The sequence below is a fragment of the Quercus suber genome, unplaced genomic scaffold, assembly GCF_002906115.3.
Source record: "Quercus suber isolate HL8 unplaced genomic scaffold, Cork oak 2.0 scaffold_35, whole genome shotgun sequence".
NCBI classification, from domain to species: Eukaryota; Viridiplantae; Streptophyta; class Magnoliopsida; order Fagales; family Fagaceae; genus Quercus; species Quercus suber.
Genome location: NW_027069500.1, coordinates 1,735,151 through 1,747,749, shown reverse-complemented (window position 1 = coordinate 1,747,749; position 12,599 = coordinate 1,735,151).

Here is a 12,599-nt window from a genome sequence, read left to right as displayed (position 1 = left end):
TGTGTAGTTATTTGTCACTTTTTTTTTTTTTTAATTTGACATCATTCTTTAACAAGGTTATATGAGTAAATTTATTCAAACTCATTTTTTTATCCCTCCACTTTTCCACTCTCAACCAAACAAAAAGGAGAGAAAATGTTTCCTCAAAAAAATAAAATAAAATAAAATAAAATCTTTTCTATCCTCCCACAATTTTCTATCCTTCTACTTTTTCTCACCTCCAACCAAACAGACCCTAAAAGTACCACCAGCACAAAACATGACATACTACTATTTACGTTTTATACCGCTGAGCTAGATTAGGCCAAATGCAACATTAGGTGTATCATTTGGATCATTTGTATAGGACTGATTAGAACGTGAAATTGAACACATTCATGAATCCCTAACATGAGCCAAAAAAAAAAAAAACAAACAAACAAACAAAACAACAATGTATGGACCGCTAGTTGAAATGACCGCCGTTCAACAAAGTACCAATCATACTTGAGATTGTTGAAATAATACCATTTAGTCATTAAAGGGTAAAGTCTGTAAAGACTTCAAGAGGAGGACTTGTTGGCCAAAGGACAAAGGGCAATACAAAGCTTTTGAGTAGCTAGTCAAACACTAAATAATTTTTTCATGAAGAAGTTGCATCCCCAACTAGACAATAAATCCAACATGCTAATCCCTAATTCAAGTCGAAGACACTGCGAGACCCTCTGTGTTTTTTGTTTTCAACGTTATGATGTCCCACACCGAAAGACAAAGTGCTATGATCATTGACAATTTAACAGGTTTGTATTCCAAATGTAGACATGCACTGCTTATCCAAACCTTCAACTCGGAACCATAGTTTCTACAACATAATTGAATATCAACTTAAAGNACAACATAATTGAATATCAACTTAAAGAATGTCAGTTTTCACTTGTTCAATTGTTGAATTTTATAATCTTTACAATTACAAGTATACGAAGTACAAAATAATTATGAATGTTTTTAGAAGAGAAGAATTTGAGGTTCTAGGTTTGATCATCATGACAATAAGGTATAATTTTTAAGACCGATGGATTAGTTCGATTCTGCCAATCAATTTTACTGATCCCCCTTAAGCCAAAACTTAGTTATTAAAAAAATTAATCACAAACCATCCGAATTTGCTATGAAATTGTTGTAAAAGCAACAGTTTTGATACTAATGTGTTAATAAAAAAATGCAAAAAAATGCAAGGTAACATGATTTGACAAACTCTATGGACGATGTTTTTTGAGAGAATGCTCTAGATTATTCGTTTGGGAACAACTTATTTAACTAAAATTAAAAACTTGTTGCAGAAAGTACTATAAATAAAACTAAAAAGTAGTTGAAATAGTACAGTGTGATCCATGAATAGTAGTAAAAATAAATTAAATAGTAGTAAAAATAAGCTAAATAGTATAAAAAAAAAAAAAAAAAAAATTTTTTAAGCCAATGCCAAACATTATCAATTAAGTTTTTTTTTTTTTTTTTGATAAGAACTACGTTTAACTTTATTAAGAAGATTGAAACAGGAATACATCTTGAGCCGTAGAGTTCTCAATAATGGTTGGATTTTCCTCAATCCAAGTTACAAATGAGTCTAAATTTTTGGCATATTGAGCCAAAAATCCAAGTTATCAATTAAGTTTATTAGCTAGAAGAAGCCAAGGTGAGTAAATTTATATCTTAAAGGACAAGAGAGATTGATTCTAATATAGCTTGCAAGGATGACAAGATGGGGTTGTGATTTTAATGGACTTGAAAAAGATTTCTTTTTTTTTTTTCTAAAAAAAAAAACTAATCAGAGTTTTGTATTCTTATTTTTAACTTTCATACACACTACAAAGACTATCACAGCTTTTGATAGGGTTATATCCACTTAGAGCATCCACAGCTAGAAATCTCATCCCATCCCATTTTACCATCCCAAAAAGCTACTTTATCAGTTATACCAAACCATTTTTCAATATACCCAACATTCCAACTTTTATTTTCTTATTCTACTCATTAAAATAATATTTCTCTACAATAAAATAATATATCCTACAATCACCATACAACACATTATTTATTCTCTCTCTCTCTCTCTCTCTCTCTCTCTCTCTTCAAGAGCCACAATCACCACCACCACCAGCAACCTATAATCTACCGTCAACGCCAAAAAAAAAAAAAAAACACTGCAACCCACGGTAAAAAACCAAACCCATGCCGCTGCATCCACTGACCATGCTGTTGCCCACCAAAATCACACCTATTGAAATCAACCCACTGCCATCCACCGACCTAAAACCCACTCCCACACAAATCACAACCCACCTAACCCACACAACCCACGTGACCCAACACTAACCCACCGCGATCTCCATTGCTAACCCCTACGAAGCCACACAATCTTCACCCACAAACACAACAAAAATTTATGAAAACCGAATTGCTCAATTCGCCGTTGGGTAGCTTGATTTTGTTGAAGCTTGAAGGAAGTGGATTCACCGTTGGGAAGCTTGAAGGAAGTTGATTTTGTCGGTTTGAAGAAATAGGGTCATCTACACATGCAAGAATGTCAGTTTGAAAAGAGAGTGATGGAGTGAAAAGTTAAATGGGTATCTAGAGTGTTGAGTCTATGAGATGAGTGAATCGGTAAAAGGGATTTGGAGATGGGTGAGGGTGAATCGGCATTCAGCAGAGGCTTGGTGATAGCGGCTTAGTGATTCGAAGAGAAAAGCGACGCTTGGTGACAACGGCTTGGTGATCGAAGAGAAAGAGAGAAGCTTGAGAGAGAGAGAGAGAGAGAGAGAGAGAGAGGAGAGAAGAGAGAGAGAGAGAGAGAGAGAGAGAGAGAGAGAGAGAGAGAGAGAGAGAGAGAGAGCAAAAACCTGGTACTATAGCAAGAGAGAGAGGGGCTTGAACGGATTAAAATACACTAAATTGTTTTGGCATAGTGCTACAGTACCATCTCACATATGAGATGGTACTGTAGCGCTATGGCAAAAAAATTTGGCCTCTCCCCGGTTTAGCCATCCAGTTGTTGAGTGTATTATGGGCCTGTATGCCAAATGTACTTTACATTTGGCATTTGACAAGCCCATTGCTGATGCTCTTATTACAACTTTTGAATTCTTTTCTTACCAATATGAGATTAACACTTTTAACAAAATTAACGCGTGAATAAAGTTTGGTTACAAACTTATTTGTATTCGATGATTATAACTCTTACTAAAAAAATTAATATGACTATATATTTTGAAAATTTAACTATTAAATTGTAATTTTTTTTTAATATTTTGTACAAATCAAATGTTATTTGTTTACTATTCCAACCATAAACTTATATTTTTTTTTATACATAATTGATATTATACAAAAACTTAAAATTTAAACATTTGATTGCTGATATGACCTTTAAAAAATTTTACAATCATGGAAGATTTATGAAATATATATAATCCAATGATAATATTTTTTTTTTTTCAAAATTTATATCAATTCATAAGATATTAAGCGTAATGAGGCTAAAACAAAGTTTCTAACCAAACTTTGGCACACAACTCTATGTCATTATTTTGTGTTTTCTAGCTAATTAGGGCATGTTTGTTAGTGTCATTCAAACAATTGTTTTGGTTGTTTAAATAATATAACACGTATTTTCACAATATTTTTTCACCTACACATATTTTTATAACACTTAAGTAACATTATTAGAATAACGTTACAAAAAGGACCTGTCCATGTCATTATTCTATGTTTTCAAATCAATATGAGTAATTAAGAAACTTCTGAACTCCTCCAATCATAAACATAACAAGAATTAATGAGAAAATGGTACTTGTTTATTAATTTTCAATTAAAAAAATAGCAGACAAGGAACTTAAAATTCACCCAATTTTTATCCCTACCAAAATAGTGCCTACATTGCTAGTTGCTACCCACGCGGCGGGTAATTAATAGGTTCCCTACCTACGGATGCGGCCCTGCTCTAAAATCATGGATCACCCTATTTATTCCTAATTCGTTGCTAATTCACAAACACTAATCCAAATTCTTAATTCCATGATGATTTATTCTTGACAGGCAATTGTAACGTATCAACAACGGCTTTTTTCATTGAGGGGAAAAAAAAATAGTGACATAATCATTGAAGGAAAAGTTAATAGATACCCTAATAACATTAGTTCAAGATGTATTTTTAAAATTTTTAAGAAAAAAAAAAGATATTCTTTGACAAATTTTTATATTTATCATAAAAATGGTATTAACATTTTTTTAAAATGATCTATTAACACTTGAGTTTGGTTCAGATATCGGTATTGCCCAAGCTAACGCTACGGTGAAACTGTGAAAGGAGATTCCAAACTTATCTTGAAGGCCTTGAAGGAGGGTGGGCTAATTTTGACGTCTTTTGCTCCTCTCATTCAAGATGCCAATCTCTTCTCTAGATCTTTTACTCAATTACCTTACTCTCATACTAAGAAGGAAAATAACAAATTTGCTCATAGTTTAGCTAAATATTTGATTAATGTCCAAGATTGTGTTAGGTGGATGGAAAATATTATTCCACAATTATATTATGTACTTTAAGGCGATATACTCAGTTTTTTCTTAATATAAGTGTTATGTCTTTCTTTAAAAATAAAAATAAAAACTTAAACAAAAAATAAAAATAAAATAAAAACATACATAAAAACAACCGTTAACGTAGCCTAATAATTAAATACAAAAGCTTGGTGCTGCTAATTACACCCCTTTTTCTAGATTCAATGCATTCGTAAAGAAATTATATACATATGTGCGTGTGTTTTCTTAAGAAGATGGAATGAACATCAAATCAATCATATCATCCATGCTTAGTATTGAAAATTTTGAAGCTATTGTTCACCCACTTTTTTAAAACCAAAAAAAACAAAAAGTTATGAGTTCACCTCTAATTTTGTTTAAAATTTCTTTTATATATATATATATATATATAACTTTTATTATTCAGCAAATTTTCTTATAATCATGAGAGAGAAGAACACTGAAATCATGGTTTTCTTTTCAAGAGGGAAAAGGAAGATAGACATTGCTCATTTTGCTTAAAGTGCTGATACAGCGAAAGTCTCCAAAAAAAAAAAAAAAGAAAAAAAAAAGAGAAACTAGTATAGTGGGAATAGACAAGTCACGTGACTTTGGTAAAAAAATAGAGTATTAAATGTAGCGAAACAGGCTCACATGCCTGCAATATCAGTGTTATCCATGGCGCCTAATAAAATGTAACTAAGACTGACATAATCACAAAACTTTAATATATATAACATGCCCTTTCAATATATATAAAGACTGCAAGGGGCATCTTGTTTTTGCCGCTGGAATCGGATTCACTGTACACACAGTTTATTGGTATGGCTGCTTCATGGCTTTTTTCTAATTGGGTTATATGAATTATGATATGGTTTTCAATTCCATTGCGTGTCAAGGTTTGAACACCCCAACCACACTATTACTCGACATGCGACTTTACTATAATGTTGTTGAAGTGCTTTGGTAAGACAAGCTATTAATGTGTTACTGTCATTCAGTTCCTCTATATTTTAGTGAGGCAGTTATTTTTGCATTTTCTTCTTCTTTTCAAAATAGCTATCATTTCTATCTAAAACTTTTAATTCGGATCATGACTTGTCGTAAAATATTATATATATGTTTGCTGATTGCAGACCTGTAGCCTTGAAAGGCAAATCTGTACCGATACATTGTCTCTCAACTCCAAGTAGCTAAGGATAATGCTAAACTACTAGGCCAGTATTTCTTCTAATTCGGCAAGTGGCAAGTGGCAAGTGTATTGAATGCAAGCTAAGTTTGCATAAGTTGATGCAAAATTTTTATAAATTTTCATATCTAAAACCTACTTTTTCTATTTTACATACTTATTTTTACAAAACACCCACATCAGTTTATCTATTCTATACATTTATTCAATAAAATATTCATTTTTTTACAATTTTTTGTTATTTACTCCCTCATTGCCCTTCTCTCTCATAAACCCAACAGTCCATCACTACCAACGATCACCCCACACCGAGCCACTACCATCACCACCCATCCAGCATCATCAAGGAAAACCAACACACTCAATCTGAAACCCAGTCAATCCCAAACCCATTCATCACCCACCCAACCCAAAACCCAGTCAAGCCAAATCATCACCCACCCAATCAACGACAAGATCATTAAAACCCACCAATGAACCAAAAAAAACAAGTTGATCAAGATCAAAACCCACCGACCCACACCCACAATCAACCAATAAACCAGAATAGAAAAAAACTAGCAACCAACAAATTGGAGCAAGATCAACATCTCCGACCTGAGCAAGATCGACACCTCGCAACACCGCCACCTCCTTGCGATGACCATCGCCATGAACTCCATCCTCGCCTCCAAGTCCCTCCCCCTCACCCCGTCTGCTCTTGAAGGGATTCGTCGTGATCAAAGCTTTTATGATTGGAGCTTATTTTCCTGTGAATGATTGGTGGATTGAGGTGAGATCGGTGAGACTAAGGGAGATATAAAATGAGAGAGAGGTGAGAGTGAGGTAAAGGAGAGAGAAAAAAAAAATCTAAAATATTAGATACAATATCTACAATAGCTGTGCATATATGTACGGTTACTGTAGCAAATGTGCAAATATGCACATTTTTAGAAGCACTGATGTGGAGCATTTTTTAGGCAAAATGTGTAAGTTTGTTGTCTTTTTCTATTATACAAGACTTTGCATCAACTGATGCAAATGCTCTAAATCCTTTTATAAATGAGTGGTGTTTATTTTACACACATTATTGCACATAAAGTACACACATTCACTTTTTTGCATTGAACTTGCACTTGAAGTCACAATTTCTAAAGACTTCAAGTCACAAGTTCAATGCAAAAAAAATGAGTGTGTACACTGGTTATTATTGTGGTTGAAGAAAGGGGAAAGGTCCGCCCCTAAGTTGATGGCTTCACAAAAAGCCCCACTGAGGGCAGCTAGACTTGTTGAGGACAACAGACAACGCAAGGATGGACGCATTGCCGAGCATAAGATTAGCGTCTAGCACAAGTTACTAGTTGACCTTCCCAATATTAGTTTTTCGGGTCCTACTCCTGACGAGTGATTTGATAGGCAAGAATAGTTTTCCAGGCTCAAAGGTCACTTAAGCCTTAAAGGTAGTAGAACCCACGACACATGTGGAATATTCTGTTATCATGAGGGATCCACCAAAGGGAGGGTATAAAAGGGGGAAGGAAAATCAAAGAAGGGGTTGGAACAAAAATTGGGGAGAGAGAGATACACGAGAGAAGAGTGATAATATAGTTTGGGGTTCAGAGATCTTGCTTGGACCTTAAATAGGGAGCTCAACTGTTAAGGAATCTCCTTTGCTAGGCCCAACCCAAAGCAATCCAACAACAAAATTGGGATAGGGAACAATCCACCATTGAGAAACCCACCCCAGGGGTCTCTCATTGTAGGTTTCGCTCAAACCAGAACACAAGTAAGTTAGGGGACCCAAATTCCCAACCAACCCAAAAGATTTCTTTGGGGGAAAAGCCACCACAATTACCTTTTATAAATATAAGTTCCCCCCTCCATGCATGATATTGATGGACCAATACTTATCTCATCTTATTTCGACAAAGACAAAAACAAAATAAAAATCTCACCATACCTCAATGGATGTTCTCCCTTCATGTAGGGCCCTAGCCTACTAATTATTTTCTCTCTCTTAATTAAATTTATTCATACTTAACCTACGTAAAAAAAAAAAAAAAAAAATTGTACTAGGTGGAAAATGTAATTTTTTGTTCTTAAATATAGTTTAAAGTAAGGGTGTGTAACATTTGTATACCCTCTCATATAAAAACGTGTCTCGGGCCTGTGGATTCCACGCTTATGTGAGAGCGATGTTATATACAACCAATAGTATAATAAACCTCTACAACCTTACTAAAATTGTCTTGTTTTTCTTACTTTTCTTGTATTTTTGTATTGGTGGTATATTCTCTTGATTCCAGCAATAGAAGCATCTCATTCACAAAAATAAGAAAAGTAAAAGTTTTTCTAGTTAGTCTATTCTATCTTCACACCTCTATTATGGCAGGCTTACAACTAGCTTAATGACAAAATTATAGGCTGCTCACCATAAAATCAAGATATCCCCCTTGTCTTATTTAACAGGAAGGAGAAAAATAGTTTGCAATTGCCCGATGAACATGGAATTTTCTAGGTGAATTTCCTGTCTGTCTTTTGATATAAACGTGGGAGTGAGCAATTTGTTGAACCAAAATAATATTATCATTGCCTTTTCTTTTATCAGGGACAGAGATAGCTAGCTACGGATAGGATTGATCAAATCGCTAAGGAAGGGTTAGGTAAATGGACCAAAGTTTGATTTTATTGTTGTTTTCCATAATTGCATACCATGTGCTCCATTTATGGGTAATTACTAATGGCAGGACTTTTTAGGATTCTTTTTTTCTTGCATCAACTTTAATTCATAGGATGCTATTGATATCCAATAACCATATGGTTGTTGTGGACTATGGATACGTGCAAAATTAGATAGATTTATTAGTAGGGCACTCGTATTTTGTGGTGTGGTGTTTGCTATAGACTCTTTGATGCTAAGTTAGAGAGTTTTTGAATGTTTTATGTAAACTTGGATGTTATTGAATATTCTCTAAGGAAGAAATTATTGTATCGATTTATGATGTAGGGCTCTTTCTGTAGTGTATTAGTGTTGAATGATACATTAAATGGTGGGGTTTTACTAGAAATTTTCCTCCAATCAGGCTCTTGTTTGCAAGTCAATTTAAATCTCTCATTTTCTCTTTTATGTCTTCTTGTTTTGTTTTATTTATTTATTGTATTGTGACTATTGTCTGCTTATAACTCTTAGTTGACTAAATACTAACTAATTCTAAGTATATCATTATAATAATTTATACATGAGTCTCATTGCATTATAAACTTCAACTGGTTGTAATATATTAACATAAATAACATAGCTTCTGTTTTTTTTTTTTTTTTTTAAAACCCTTAGAATAAGAATCGTAGATATAATTGAAAAGTGGGCATGGTTTAGGCATGACCCTCTTTATCATTTTTTTTTTTTTTTTGGTTACCATAAGAAACAGATTTACCTAAACCGTGCCTATATCATTTCTTGAGCGTCTCCACAAAACCAGAAAACCGTGAACCTGTGAAATTATAACAAGGTGATTCCCTAAGTAAAAGGGGGGAACATTTAAACAATCTCCTATTTGCCGTTTCTAAAAAGAAAAAAGCTCCTATTTGCTTCCCTCATACTATAAAAGATGGTAATCCAATACCAAGGTCATTTCATATCTTATAGCTTCACTAACCCCTCCAAAAAAAAAAAAAAACCATGTGGGCTAGTCTGTGGTATTACAATAAAATGATGGTCCCTACTTGGTGCTGTTAATAATGGATTTAAACCCATGCTTATTCAGATCATAAGAAAAAAACCATGACCCATTAGCATCATAGTCAATACAAAGCACTTGGAAATGAAAACCATTAAAGCTCTGGTTGTGATTGGTGGATTGCGGTGACCATTAGCCAAATTACTCAAGCGAAAATTAAACACCGTTTCCGTGAAGCAAACAAATGTGTTGATGTGCTTAATAAAAAATTATCGGAGATTGATAAAGATTTTGTTGTTCTTGATAGTCTTCCCGTAGATATTTGTATGATTTTATTTTAGAATTATGTTAACAGATGTTTTTAGAGTCAATAATATTTATTGTTTTATCATTCTCCTGATAAAACTTTTTAAAAATAGCTCTTAAATAAGATTTCTCTTTATTTTATGACAATTCAAGTTTATATTATGAAAGGTTTAACCTGTACATAGAATTCACCTTTGAAAATCAACTTTTAAGAGGACGGTGTTTAAAAATTTATAAACACATACTTAAAAAGTTATATTTAATCATGGGACATTAAAATTCTAACATATTTAGTTAATGAAAATCGTATTTCTATTCAAAATTTTTTTTTCCTCAAAGGTCTATTTCTATCTTTTTTTTTTTTTTTTTTCCTCAAAGTTCTACTTCCAAGCTATAACCAATACGAACGTCACACAAAGATTGGACTTTTACATACGACGGACCAACCCCATTTCAATGTACCCACTTGTTTCTTGCAGCCTCTTTTATTACATTAAAAAAAGGTTAAAAATATCTTCACATGTTCTTTTTATTAGAGCAAGTTCATCACCTAATGCCTAGTTTGGACATTTCACATGTTAATAGGTCCCGTTCGAAAAGGGTATTATTATTTGAGCTACTAAAAAAAAGAGTCAAAAAGCGTGCTATTGGGACCCACTTTGGAGCCTCCACATTGGCCAATTATCTTCGTTGTTTATGGAACGCGCACTTTTGAGAGCGTGGGGCTGTCACTTTTACCATCCGCATTTTGGTGACGTGTCATGCAACCACTGGTGGAGCGCAATGATTCATCCTATACTTTTTCAATGTGATGGTGAGACAGAGATTATCATGTCATGTTCCAAGCTAAAAGGGTTTCTGCTTATTTAGGGCCGTTTGTGTTGTAAATTGTCGTCACTCAATTTTTATCACTTAATTTTTAATTTTTATTACTCAATTTTTATTAATTATCACTCATCACTTAAAATACTTCAATTTTTCAAATTCTACTCATCACTCAGTTTTCGTTACTTTGTTTCAAAAATAAAATAAAATAAAAGGTCGTTATTTGCGGCTAGGCTTTGTTTTTTTTAAAAAAAAGGAAAAACCCAAAAGTCAAACATTGTGGCTGATAATTACGAAAATGCCATTGAAAACTGTGTTTTGGAAATTGAAAAATCAGAGAATTGAGTGATGGAAACAAGAGTTAAAAACTAAGTCAAACAATATTTTTTTGTGGGACCCACATGTTTTGAGAATTCAGTTATGAAAACTGAGTGATATGATCCAAAAACATCCTCATCCAAATGGGCCATTATTTTGCAGTTCTGAGTTAAATTACTTAAATATAAGGTTTAAAATTAAGGGAAAATGTAAGAATAATAATTTAATGTCTTTAAGTTTTTTTTTTTTTAAATTATATTTAAGAGTGGGTTTCATTAGCTCAATTGATACAAAAAATTTTAGTTGACCAAGGAAATTTAGATTTCAGTTCCCCTTACACAAACAAAATAAAAATCAATTAATGTCTTCTTAATTTGATGATAAAGAGTAATAATTATGAAGTAGAAGTTATAAAAATTGTATTGAATTTGAAAAAAAATATTAAAAATATCAATAATGTAGTTTGAAAGGTATAATTTTACATAAGGAGGTTATATTGAATGAAAAGACAAAAAACCACATAGTTGTTCTATGTTGACTATATAGTGATAAGTTATATTGCTGAACTTGATTGGGAAAAAAAAATGTCACTCTCAATTCTCAAAACTAGATATGCAAGGTTGCAAATCAAGAAATTGGCAACTACCAAGTGTGGCCTAGTAGCTTGTCCACCACTGGGTAAGGCTTTGGGGTTCGATTGGGTTTGATCCCCAGTTCAACTCCTACTGGCTGCAATACCTTATGGTCAGCGGCAGGCTCTCATTGCGAGCAGGGATTAGTCGAGGTGTGCGTAAGCTGGCCTGGACACTTCGTGAAAAAAAAAAAAAAAACCAAAAAATTGGCAAAGTTTCAACTCTCCAAGTGTATAATATATTTGTGAAACATTTTGTCAAATCAATTTTGTATCTCAATTTATCTCATATGGCATTTCTTCTTTTTTCCACAATTTTTATTTTTGTTCTTTATAAATTTTTTATTCTTTGAAGAAACGTTTGAAATAATAAAAGTAACCATATTTTGCACAATGCAAACATACACAAGAAAAGGAAAAAATAAAAATAAAAATACATTACTAAAAAAAAAAAGGAAAAAGGAATGCAAAATCTTTTTTTCTTTAAATTCTTTTATGGAAGAAATGCAAAATATTCTCCAACAATAATCACGTTAATGAATCTTGTGGAGGTAAAAACCCAATATTGTGTATTGGGCCTAGGGCCTTATTTTAAGGTTAGGTGTGTCCGAAAAGAAGAAAATGATTGAAAATGATTCTATATGGGAGATATATACCTAGAAATGATCGAGGAGTATAGTTCGAAAAGAGCATCAGTAGTCCGAAGAGTGTATTCTCCTCGAATATAAAGAGTCTCGATCAAGCAAATACTTGGGAGGTTCGAGTGATTTTCCTAACGATTTCAACGATAAGGATAAACTTTGGGCATGTATGGAGATGATAAGAACGGAGAAATATCTAGAGGAAAAGCTGCTACCACCGTATTAAATGCACTGCAGCAGCTTTTCTGGTCACATTAATGTGGAGAAGACCTCTAAACAGTACAATCTCAACTACCGCTACTCATAGAAAACCGACGAAGATACCTGATGAGATAGATGCTCAAGTAATCGTTTAGATGAAGACAAGTGGACGATCAAGATAGTTTAAAAGAAAACTATATAAATGTAAGAGACCTCCTACAGAGGAGGAGGAGGAGGAGGAGGAGAAAAGATAGGAAAAAAGTCTGTTGTATTTCTAA